A 12,076-nucleotide genomic window follows, 5' to 3' on the forward strand; every position below is an offset into this window, starting at 1 on the left:
AGCCTTTCTTCATGGTCCAGGACACATAGCCCTCCTGTGCAAATAATTCACAATCTTCCTGTGCCCCACTGATCAACCAGACCCTCAGCTGATAGAAAAATGCAAGTTAGCTCACTGCAGCCTTCGTGTTACCAGTACTTCACGTAGCCTTCTTCAGCAAAAGCACCATCCTATAAAATCCCCAGGAAGCTTTTGTCTCCTTGCAGTCAGTTCTCCGCTTGCTAATCTGTACGTTGCTTTCTTGCAACGTATTTTCCTACTTTCTCTAATAAACCTGCCTTTCTTTACCTACAATCGCAAATTTTTTTTTACTACTGGTGCCACCAGCCTCAGACAGTTGCTACCCACGACATGAAGTCCCAAAAGGGACACAAAAATGTTCCAAGTTAGAACTCAGAGGCAGTTTCTTCACTCAGAAAGCCATGAGAAATGTTTGCCACAGAATTTTTTAAAAGACATTTTAAAAAACTGAGATATAATTAACTGAGATATAAACCAACAAATGCATAGGTCTTAGGCATTCTGTTCGATGCCTTTTGACAATAGTACATACCCATTTACAATTACCCAAAATGAGACACAGAACATTTCAGTCACCCTTGAACATTCCATGTTTTCCTTCAAGTCAATCTCTTTTCCCCAACCTCCAGCAACTATTCTGACTTCTATCACCACAGATTAGTTTTTATCTGTTCTAGGATTTCATATGAATCATACAGTATGTACTCCTTTTGTCTCTAGTTTTTTTGCTTAACATGTTTTTTGAAATCTACCACATTGTTGCATATGTATCAGTTCATCCTTTTTAATACATAGTTTGGTTATATATTGGGTCTTGAAGAGAGAACTTCTACAGAGAAAGTAAAGGGAAACAGGTGTCAGAGACAAAGGGAATAGTTTGGGGCAATGGATTGAAACTTTCTAGGAATGAGTAGTCTGCTTAGGATACAGCATAAGGTTCCTGATGATCGGTAGGATATGAGGTTGGACGGTTAAGATAGAGGCATACAGTGGAGAAGGCCACCCTATGTGGCAAACAACAGAAAACTTCTGAAGACTTCTGAATAGGGCAGTGATTTGCATTTTAGAAATTAATCTGTGGGCAGCAAGTGAGACTGGAGAGGAAGGGACAGAAGGACCACTGAAGCAGCAGAATGAACAGACATTGCTGAAGTGCTGAAGGAAGCATCACGGTTGCTTGCCCATACCCCATTTCTGAGCCTTACTGACATGAGCACAGTGGTACCATTTTCAGAAATTAATGAGAAGGGAGAGCAGATTTGAAAGTGAAGATAAGGAATTCAGTTCTGGACATGATGAGTGTGAGGTACTGCTGAGTCATGCAGGTGGAGACAGTCTGCATTATGTGGGCATTTGCAAATGCTAGAACAAAGCCCGATTAGATGACTGCTTTTAATTAAAAAGGAATTTTAAAAATTCTATAATGTCACAACCCTAACATCAATTTTCCTCATTTTTAGTTGTGCTTACCTTATCTGTACCTACCTCACAAATGTAATCATAAAACACATTCAAGTTCATTATTTTGTGATTTTTACTCACCACTGAGAATTTCTCCATGTTTTCTTTCAATCCCCAATTTTGATATCCATATATCAAATGATATAGGATCACAATTCTTAATAAATGATACCATCTTTTAACTGACTTATATGATGTCTTAAGACTTTGAGTTTTCCCTTCTTGAAGTTTAAAAAACTGTTTTAAGACTATTTAATGACATGAAAAGATACACAAAGAGAAAAAAAAAAGCATATAGTTTGATTTGATATTCTTTTCTTTTTTTTTTTTTTCCAAGATGGGAGTCTTGCTCTGTCGCCCGGGCTGGAGTGTAGCAGCACAATCTCAGCTCACCGCAACCTCCGCCTCCCGGGTTCAAGCGATTGTCCTGCCTCAGCCTCCAGAATAGCTGGGACTGCAGGCATGTGCCACCACGCCTGGCTAATTTCTTGTATTTTTAGTAGAGATGGGGTTTCACCATGTTAGCCAGGCTGGTCTTGAACTCCTGGGCGCAAGTGATCCGCCCGCCTCAGCCTCCCAAAGTGCTGGGATTATAGGTGTGAGCCTCTGCGCCTGGCATGATTCCGTATTTTTTTTTTTTTGAGACAGTCTCATCCTGTCACCCAGGCTGGAGTGCAGGGGCATGATCTTAGCTCACTGCAATCTCCTCCTCCCAGTTCCAAGCAATTCTCCCTGCCTCAGCCTCCCAAGTAGCTGGGATTACAGGTGCCCACCACCACGCCCGCCTAATTTTTGTATTTTTTAGTCGAGACAGGGTTTCGCCATGTTGGCCAGGCTGGTCTTAAACTCCTGATCTCAGGTGATCCACCTGCCTCAGCCTCCCAAAGTGCTGGGATTACAGGCGTGAGCCACTGTGCCTGGCCCCATATTTTTTTTTTTTTGAGACGGAGTCTCACTCTGTCACTCAGGCTGGGGTGCAGTGGCCTGATCTTAGCTCACTGCAACCTCCACCTCCCGGGTTCAAGTGATTCTTCTACCTCAGGCTCCTCAGTAACCGGGGGTTACAGGCGCATGCCACCATGGCTGGCTAATTTTTGTATTTTTAGTAGAGATGGGGTTTCACCATGTTATCAGGCTGGTCTCGAACTCCTGACCTCGTGATCTCCCGCCTCAGTCTCCCAAAATGCTGGGATTACAGGTGTGAGCCTCCATGCCCAGCCTACCCCATATTCCTAAATTTAAAAAAATCTAAAATTTAGGCTGGGCAGGTGGCTCATGTCTCTAATCCCATCACTTTGGGAAGCCGAAGTGGACAGACTGCCTGAGACCAGGAGTTTGAGACCAGCCTGTGCAACATAGCAATACCCTGTTCCTACAAAAACTATAAAAATTAGCTGGGCCTGGTGGCACACATCTGTAGTCCCAGCAACTCGGGAGGCTGAAATGGGAGGATTACCTGAGCCTGGGGAGATGGAGCCGTGATGACGCCACTGCACTCCAGTCCGGGTGACAGTGAGACACTGTCTCAAAATAATATTCTTCATCATTTAGAATTTACTGAATGCTTAATAATGTGTCAGGTGCTAGACTAAGTTTCTTATAGGCATTATCTCAGTCAGTCCCCAGTTAATAATCCCATGAGGTAGGTCCTATTATTAGTTACATTTTGTACATAAGGGACCTGGGTCTGAGAAATCAAGATGCTTTCTTAAAGCATCAGGGAAGCAGCAGTAGTTGGTTTGAATCTGGGTCAGTCTGTCCTTGAAATTCCACTATGTCACTCTGAAAATATATGCGACTGAAGGGATAGACACCAAATTTAATAGTGATTATCTATGGTTGATAAAAATACAGATGATTTAAATGTTCTCTTTTCTGATCTATAAAAAATATGTATTTTATACTAAAGCAGTTATTAAAAAAAAAATGTCTTCCCAAGAGTTTCTTCTTTATCAAACCAAATGTTTATAAGGTAACCCAGGAAAGTGTTAGGGGTGCTAGTGTGAGAATTTGAAAACAGTGTTTTCTATTTTCAATAGTTTATTATTTTCAATTTCTGCAACGCAGGTGTATCACTTGTACTTTTAAACTAATTTATGAAAGGAAATTTTATAACATGTATGAAATCATTAGTTGAAATATTTTATCATTAATTTTCTAGTATTCTTTATAATAAACATGTAACTATGCAATTCTTCTGCCTCAGCCGGCCAACTAGCTGGGATTATATGCACCTGCCACCATGCCCAGCTAATTTTTGTATTTTTTTTTTTTTTTAGTAGAGATTGGGTTTTGAGGCAGGTGGATCACTTGAGGTTGGGAGTTAGAGAACATATTTTAAAAAGTCCACTCTGTAGAATATGAAACTGGACTGCAAACTATACAAATTAGGAAACATATGTTTTCAGAAAAATGAATTAAAATCTAAGAAAGATGAGAGGGGAGGATTTGAGGGGGAAGTTGGCAGATAATTTTAAGTATGTTGATACTTCATTATCCTACTTAAGCAGGATAATTTTAAGTATGTCAGTAGTTGGAAGAAAAGCAATGAGCAAGGACAGCTGATAGAGCAAGTCTCCAATTAACTGGGCTTACAGGCACAAATAAAGTTTTAGCATTGGAAAATAATACAAAAATCTTTCTGGGTTGAAAGGCAAAAATGCATGAAGACAGAGAAAATGCAAAGTGGAGAATGTATTAGAACTGACTATATCAACTGGGAAAAACATAACCTTATTTTTTTTTTTTTTTTTTTTTGAGAAGGAGTCTTGGTCTGTCACCCAGGCTGGAATACAGTGGCATCATTTCGGCTTACTGCAACCTCCACCCTCTGGGTTCAAGTGGTTCCCTCGCTTCAGCTTCCTGAATAGGTGGGATTACAGGCACGTGCCACAACGCCTCGCTAATTTTTCTATTTTTAGTAGACATGGGGTTTTGCCATTTTGGCCAGGCTGGTCTCAAACTCCTGACCTCAGGTGCTCTGCCTGCCTCAGCCTCCCGAAGTGCTGGAATTACAGGCGTGAGCCACTGCACCCAGCCATACCCTCTTATATATAACACCATTTATATCAAAATTCATTTATGGGAACTTTAAGAAATAAATCTGAGATAAATTACTGAATATTGGGCATAACTGGTCAACTGTCTCACAGCTAATTTGCTTGGTAAATTTTCCTGGTCATCTGTAGCACCTCTAAATTGTTCAAAGACCAATTTCAGGAGGTTTAATAGAATCACTGGAGCTATCTTACAATGCCTTCTGTGATTTCCAGGTTTTTCTTGAGTGTATTCCTTGAGTGGCAAACACTTCTTCCCAGGAGAACTCTATAAGAGTCATAGAAATTCATGAAAATTATTGGTGTAGGCTACCTTTAAACAGATCAGGTCAAAGAAGATCTGGCTTTACTAAAAGACTACTTACTTTATGAAACAGTCTAAGACTTCTTTATTTAAATATCTTCTTTATTTAGCAAGATCTCTAGTAAAGGCATTAATTTATTTGCAGTTAAAAATGTATTTGTCTGAATCTAAATTCATATACCTTGCTCTGAGCCTTTGTACATTCTCTTCCTTTCCCATCAACTGGTTAACTTTCACTCATTTTTTTTTTTCAGGTATGTTAAGCTAAAGTTACCAGGCTAAAGTCTCCTATTATTTTCTTCATGGCACTTACTACAAAATAATTTTTAATGTAATTCTTTTAACGTATACATCTCCTGACAGACTTCATAAGGGAGGGCAGAGGCCACATATATTGGGTTCTCTGTAACACAGCACTCAGTAATATAGTGTTTAGCTTATAAGAAGGGTCCAAGAAATATCAATGACATCATTTAAGATCTTGCTGTTAAAAGAATACAATCTCTTGGTAAGATATAATAAGAAACCTCTGCATATACATCCTTGCCTAAACTCCAAGAACCACTACAGTTCTCAATTCACAGATCAATATACCATTTCTCACACAGATTCTAATAACTGGATCTTGCACTTAAAAGGGAACAGTGATAGGGAAGAATTTGAACTGGCTGAACACAAATCTTTACATTACTGCACCTCTGCATTTCCATTACCTACACCCCCTTTTCCAATGTGCAAGAGATAAATGGAGGAGAGAAGATACGGAGCAACAAGTGAAAGAGAAATCATCCCCTGAAAGGAGGATTACTAGAGAGCACTGTTACATCTGCCAGCATACAAAAACGGAGATTTGGAATGCCGCTTGCCATCGAGCAATCCAAAAGTATTTTAACAATTCAGCATTAAAGGGAATAACTTTATAAGTATGCAAAGAGTGACCAAAATGTACTGTTTTAAGGATAATTTCACAGACAAGGAAGATATTAAGGAGAATAACTGATGTGGCAATTTTAGGACTGAGCACTTGCACATTTTACAGCAGTGCAGGGAAGAGGCAGGAGGAGGAAAATGCGACAGAGATGCATGACAGAGGAAAATATGCTCATATCCACTAATACTGCATGCTGACAAAAGCATATTACCAAAATTGGTTGAAGAGTAATCAGTTGGTAATCAAAGTGGTGAAAAAAGGAACTACTAGGTCAATGGCTGATACTGCCACCCTGAAGGCAGGAAAGAGAAAGGAAGGGCGCAAAGACATCTCTATCAGCAGTATCCACAAGGCAGAGATAAATGGTAGCCAAAACGCTAGGAAAGCTCAAGGTATGCCAGAAAACATTCTGATGGTAGGGAATAAAATAGCATAGAGAAGCAGGTTATCAGAGGGCAGGACACACGGTATCAGCAAGAAGTTACAAGCCTTGAGCGCAGTACACACAGGAAGCATTCACAACCGAGGACTGGTGCTGGTCCCTGGTAGCTGGCTTCACTACTTTTAACTGATTCTTCTCGCACACTGCACCAATTTTCCTAGTATTTTTCAAAAGACCTCTCTGAATTTGCTTTGTTTTTTTTCCCACATTTGTACCGCAATGTGCATTTAATATCACTTAGGAGGGACTCAAACTTACCAATCTGCTGCACTGCTACAAGTCGGCTGAGTGGCCTGGTCAATATGGTGAAATCCCATCTCTACTAAAAATACAAAAATTAGCCAGGCATGGTGGCATGCGCCTCGGTCCCAGCCACTCGGGAGGCAGAGGCAGGAGAAGCCCTTGAACCCGGTAGGTGGAGGCTGCAGTAAGCCGAGATCGCGCCATTGCACTCCAGCCTGGGCAACAAGGGCAAAACTCCGTCTAAAAAAAAAAAAAAAAAAAAAAAAAGTCGACTGAGTGAGGATAGCAGACCATCTCTTTTTTCTCCTTTCTGAATGAGGGACTTAAGCCTACTAACAGGTACAAAGTTCTCTCTAGAGTCTAGTCCTTCTGTAAGTCAAAGGTCTGCTACTAGAGGTTACCTTCCCTGCGGCTGTGACCTCTCCATCTCAACTGCTCTGGTCTTTTTTTTTTTTTGACATGGAGTCTCCCTCTGTTGCCCAGGCTGGAGTACAGTGACTCACTCCGCTCACTGCAAGCTCGGCTTCCCGGGTTCACGCCATTCTCCTGCCTCAGCCTCCCGAGTAGCTGGGACTACAGGCACCAGCCACCACGCCCGGCTAAATTTTTTTGTATTTTTAGTGGAGATGGGGTTTCACCGTGTTAGCCAGGATGGTCTCGATCTCCTGAACTCATGATCCGCCCGCCTCGGCCTCCCAAAGTGCTGGGATTACAGGCGTGAGCCACCGCGCCCGGCTGGTTTTGTCTTCTAAAAAATCTTAAGTTTGGCAACTTTGGCTTAAGTCCAAAAAATCTTAAGTCTGGCAACTTTGACCTAAGTCCAGTTCAGTGGTTTTCAAACTGTGTTCCAAAGAGATGCCTCTGGGATATAGGCGAAGTGGAGTGGTGGGGCCTGGCCCTCTTAAACTTAGTTCCACCAGAGCATGCTGCTTTTTATATATTGGGTTCCAGGTAAAAATTCATGGGGAGAAATTGTTCCACTCCTTTAAAACGTTTGAAAATCACAAGTCTGGATATTGGTTTGTATGGAGTCAATACTCACTGCAAAGCATATTTCATTCAAACTACTGTTGTTTGTTTGTTTTTAGGACCTGGTCTTCGAATGGACGAAAGGTGTATTTTTTATATCTCCTTTCCCCGTCCCCATTTTACTGACGCTAAAAGGGGAGTTTAGGAGTCATTTGAGGCCAGGCACTGTGGCTCATGCCTATAATTCTAGCGCTTTGGGAGGACTAGGCAGGAGAATCGCTTGAGCCCAGGAATTCGAGGTTACAGTGAGCTATTATCACGCCACTGCATTCCAGCCAGGACGACAGAGCAAGACCGTGTCTCTTTGTAAGAAAAAAAAAAAGTCACCTCCTTATTCAATTTGGCCTTTGAGAACATTGGGGGATTTACAAAATAATTATGTATATATCCAGGTACTCATGGTCTATTTTTCATCATTTCACCACAATCAAATGACCAAAACTAGGAATGTGTGGACTGGCCCATGTGTTAAGAAGGTTTTTAAGAGAGATAAGATTGACAGGTGGAAGCAAAAGGTGTGTAGACACCAAGGTGAGAGCTTTTCTCTTATAGAATCCCAGACTCAACAGCACATTTCCTGACGGGAAGGGCTTCTCTGTCTGGGAGAGGCCTCCACTTCATTCTCATAAGCCAAATCTGATCCTGGCTTTGGGTAAACCTGCTCTCAGTGGAAGAGGAGGCTTCCTTTAGACAAGTAGATTAGGGGTCGCCTCTTCCTCGCCTCGGGATAAGGGCAAACAAGACGGTAGGCTTGGGCGTTGGGAGGACGCCGACAGCGACGCTGGGAAAAGGGGTAGAATCCACGCCGTCCTGCGGCCCCCAGGCCTGTCAGCTCCTCACCCGCCCACCCGCCCGTCCGCATTCTTCGGTCTAAACTTACCAGGTGGAAGCTACAACTCCAGACAGGAAGTAACTAACTGGGTTGGATCCGGTCGAGTTCCGCTGCGCTTCTTAGAGCCGCTGCTGGGAAGAGGCTGAAACCCAGTGGCCGCAGGAGTTGCCACCGCCTCTGTTACTGGGGGGTCTCGGCTCCATCGCTGGCTGCGAGAGTCCGAGGGCACGTGACAGGAAGTAGCAAGGCGGGCCCTAGGCACGTGACTCAAGAGCGCGGCCGCCATGACACCTTCCGCTAGTTCCCTCCCTCCCCCACGGTTTCCCGCCTGCTTCGTTTCCTCTCTCCGGTCTCGGGCGGCGAAGGGTCCTGGAATCCTGGCTGGCCCAACCATTTGGCCTAGAGCTCCTCTGGTTCCAGTCGGCGCCGTGTCTTCCGCCCGCAACGGCCCTCCGGCTACAGGCCGTAGAGAGCGTAATCGCAACCGCGACCTGAGGGGGAGGGACCACGCGCAAGCGGGGGGGGGGGGGGGGCCCCGTCCGGGGGGGGGGGGGGGGGCGTGACTCGTTACGTGATGAGGAAGTGCCGTTAGTAGCGTTGTCGCCGGTCCGCGGCTCTCCTCGATGACGTCACAAGGAAGGGGCGGAACGGGAGGTGAGACTGAAGTGCATGTTCTGCTGTTAGTGCGCGGTGAGTTCCCCGACGCTAAGTCGGAAGCCAAGATCCGATCCACTGAGAGCTGCGAGGTACTGGCCTGGATGTGGTGGAGCTGGGTTGGGACCTCCGGGCTGCTGGTCTGTGAGCCTGGCTTTGAAAATTGGTTACTGGGTCTCCTCTCAAGAGATCTCAAGATATTAAAGTTACTGCTGTTAAAAAGGTAGTAGTTCCACTAGGCAAGGAACTTTTTGTGGGCAGGGATTGTATTTTGTTCATCCTTGTGTCTCTAGCGGTGTGTTCAGGTCCTAGAACATAGAAGGCACTCGAATGTTGAATGAATGAATGTATGAATGAGTCAGTCGCCATTTGTCTGTCTGAGGCAGAGAGTTGTTTTCTGATCATTTCTTCTTAGATAGAAAGATCCCATTGTGAAAATGAGACAGTCGGCAACTTCTCCTTCTCATTTCTTCAATTTTTGCTCTCGTATTTCTTTCTCCTCTTTTCTTCCACGCACCTACTGGGGCAAAACAGAACATATTTGCATTTGATGTGTGAGCAACAAACACTGAACTATTTTACGATAATGGAAAGATAATGAGATTTGGATTCAGGAGACGTGTATTCTAATCTCAGATATACCATTTATGAGTTCTGTGGTCCTTGGGCAAGCCAGTCTTCCAAAAGTTGTTTCATTTACTTTGGTTAAGCATTTGTCGTCAACTTCTATGTTCTTAGTTTTTGGTAGAGTCACTTCATAGAAGTAACATTTAAACTCAGCTTTGCAGAAAGATAGGGTTTTGGTAAATGGGGGAAGATTCCATAAACATCATGTATTAAACTATGGAGGCACAGCAAGTTTATAGAATGAAAGGGAAAAAAAAGAGTTGAGTCCAATGTAGTTGGAGAATAGGAGAGAGGTTAAGATGGGAAATGAGGCTGGGAAAAGAAGTAGGGAGGAGATAACAAGATTTTCAAGAAATAGAGCTATTGAAGGCTTGTACAGTATTAAGTACATACTTTTAAAACTTTATTGTGGAAAATTTCAAACGTAGACAGAAGTAGGATAATAAAATGAACCCTCATGTACACTTAACGCAACTTGGGCAATTATCAGCATTCTGCTGTTCCTGTTTATACTGTTTGTACATTTCTAGGTACTTTTTGTATCCATTGTTGCATTTGATTAATAGCAGCTTTCAATTTGAGCTCAGTTCTACTATATGTAGCTACTGGCTAAGAAGATTTTATTTATGTGAACAATTTCTTTGGGTTTTAGTCGACCACTTGCTCTGTTGAATCAACGGTGTAACATGGCCACTTAAACACAACTAATACTGTTTTAGGTTGTAATATAGAAACTTAGTGTCTAGATCCAGGAAGTTAGTGTTTCTACTCTATTCTGGGCTCATCCAACTGCTTAAGGAGTATTATGCTCAGCACTAGGCACCTCATTTTTAGACAAACTAAAGTGCCTCTGTAGAAGGTTGACTGGAACAGAGGGTTGGAAAATGTCATGTCAGGAGTGATGGAGGAACTGGGAATGTTAAATTTTTAGAAGACCTGGTAAAACTTTTGAAATACAGAAGGATTGTTTTGGAAAGAGACAGCTCATTCCCTTCAACTGTGGAAGCTACATACAATTAGGAATAATGGTAGAGCTCTAAGTGATCAGGCTTCAGCACAGTATTAAAAAGAACCTTATAACAATGAGCCCTGTGGAGGACTGGAGTTGGCAGCTTCATGAGAGTGAGTGATTTCTTTCCATTGCTGAAAATGTTCGGGGACCTAGGGCAAAACTAATTTCTGAATTAGGTGGACATGTTCACTGAATTACCTATGAATCTGTTTCCATCTTGAGAATTCTAGGAAGTAGGGCTCATGTGGGATCTTGAAAGCTGGATACGTTTGGATAAGATCTGGAGGGGAAGCAGTCATTTCGGGGAGAGTAAACATAAATGCATAAAGTTAGAGTTGGTTTAACACTTCCATCCAGCAGCTTCTCTGAGAATTGGCATTGCTTATGCTGTTTTTATTGTCCATTCTCATTTCTGTTAAATTCTTTTTTTCTTTTCAGTAGAACTTAGTAGGTGTGTCCCCCTCCCCACCCCACCCCCCACCCCCCACCCCCCACCCCCATTATATTATAACTTCCAGGATATTCTCTTTTCACCGAGATTAAGGCAAAATGACTTATCTACTTTGGAGTTTCTTTCAAGATCACACGTAGAGGAGACACTATGATATTATCATTCCTTTCCATCTCTTGGATCCTGTACCATGGTTTTATCTTTTTCTTGTATTTTCAGTCCCTTTCGTTTTAGAGTCTACTTTTAGCTACTACCTAAAAATCTGTTGAAGAGTCTCCCCAATAATAAAGTCCAGAGAGGTTTTCTCCTTTTCTACCAGACTTCTTGAGTAATTGAAATGTTTTATCCTCATTTTCATACCACCCACCCCTTTTCTCAAGTCTTTGTTTTCTAGCGTCTAACCACCCACAGCACTTTACAGAAATTATGCGACCTCCCAACACCAAATTCTTCAATTCCTTTCTGTTGCCTGCCAAGTTAAGTTCAGGCTCTTTGGTTTGAAGTTCAAAGTGTTTTGTAACTTGGGCCCAAATTATGATTCCAGCTTTATCTTTCATTATTCCATCCCTTGTATCCTATGTTTCAATCAAAGACTAAATTTGTATGCTTCTAGTATATTCTGCATTTTTTTCTTCTCTATGTATTTGCATGTTGCTGCCCTACCTGCTACCCTTTCCCTTTTCCTTGAGATAAAAGCGTAGTCAGCATTAGTACTACTTTCCTTAGAGGGTTTTCTTCGGTTCACTTTAATTCAATGTGATCCCTCTGTCCTGTAAAGTTCTAACAAAGCAGTTTGCTTATGTTTCCCTCATAAGACTGTGTGTGTGTGTGTGTGTGTGTGTGTGTGTAGTATTTGTCTTTTTCTCTCTATTATAAACTGACTGACTTCTGGAATTGTTTTACTTGTCTTTTTTTTTACCACTGTGCCTGGTACTTTACTAGGTACTGAATGAAATGAATGAGTGAAAAGAATGAGGGAAGATTTTCTTTTTTTTTTTTTTTTTTTTTTTTTT

General features: G+C 42.3%; 2 protein-coding genes across 14 annotated transcripts in view; one reads left to right on the plus strand and one right to left on the minus strand.

The window, feature by feature from the left end:
* Positions 1–8,735, minus strand: part of GTF2H1 (general transcription factor IIH subunit 1) — a 45,874-nt gene extending 37,139 nt beyond the window's left edge. The window contains exon 1 of the mRNA XM_023230759.3: positions 8,368–8,735. The gene's annotated coding sequence lies outside the window, so the exon portion shown is untranslated. The remainder of the gene's footprint in view (positions 1–8,367) is intronic.
* A 139-nt stretch (positions 8,736–8,874) lies between these two features.
* Positions 8,875–12,076, plus strand: part of HPS5 (HPS5 biogenesis of lysosomal organelles complex 2 subunit 2) — a 46,090-nt gene continuing 42,888 nt past the window's right edge. For 2 of the 13 annotated variants that reach the window (XM_023230772.2, XM_023230770.3), the window contains exon 1: positions 8,948–9,196. The gene's annotated coding sequence lies outside the window, so the exon portion shown is untranslated. Of the gene's footprint in view, positions 9,197–12,076 lie in introns of all 13 variants that reach the window. The other 11 variants (XM_023230760.2, XM_023230767.2, XM_023230771.2 and 8 more) reach the window with 10 other exon arrangements.

Source organism: Piliocolobus tephrosceles, chromosome 13 (assembly GCF_002776525.5).
Source record: "Piliocolobus tephrosceles isolate RC106 chromosome 13, ASM277652v3, whole genome shotgun sequence".
NCBI classification, from domain to species: Eukaryota; Metazoa; Chordata; class Mammalia; order Primates; family Cercopithecidae; genus Piliocolobus; species Piliocolobus tephrosceles.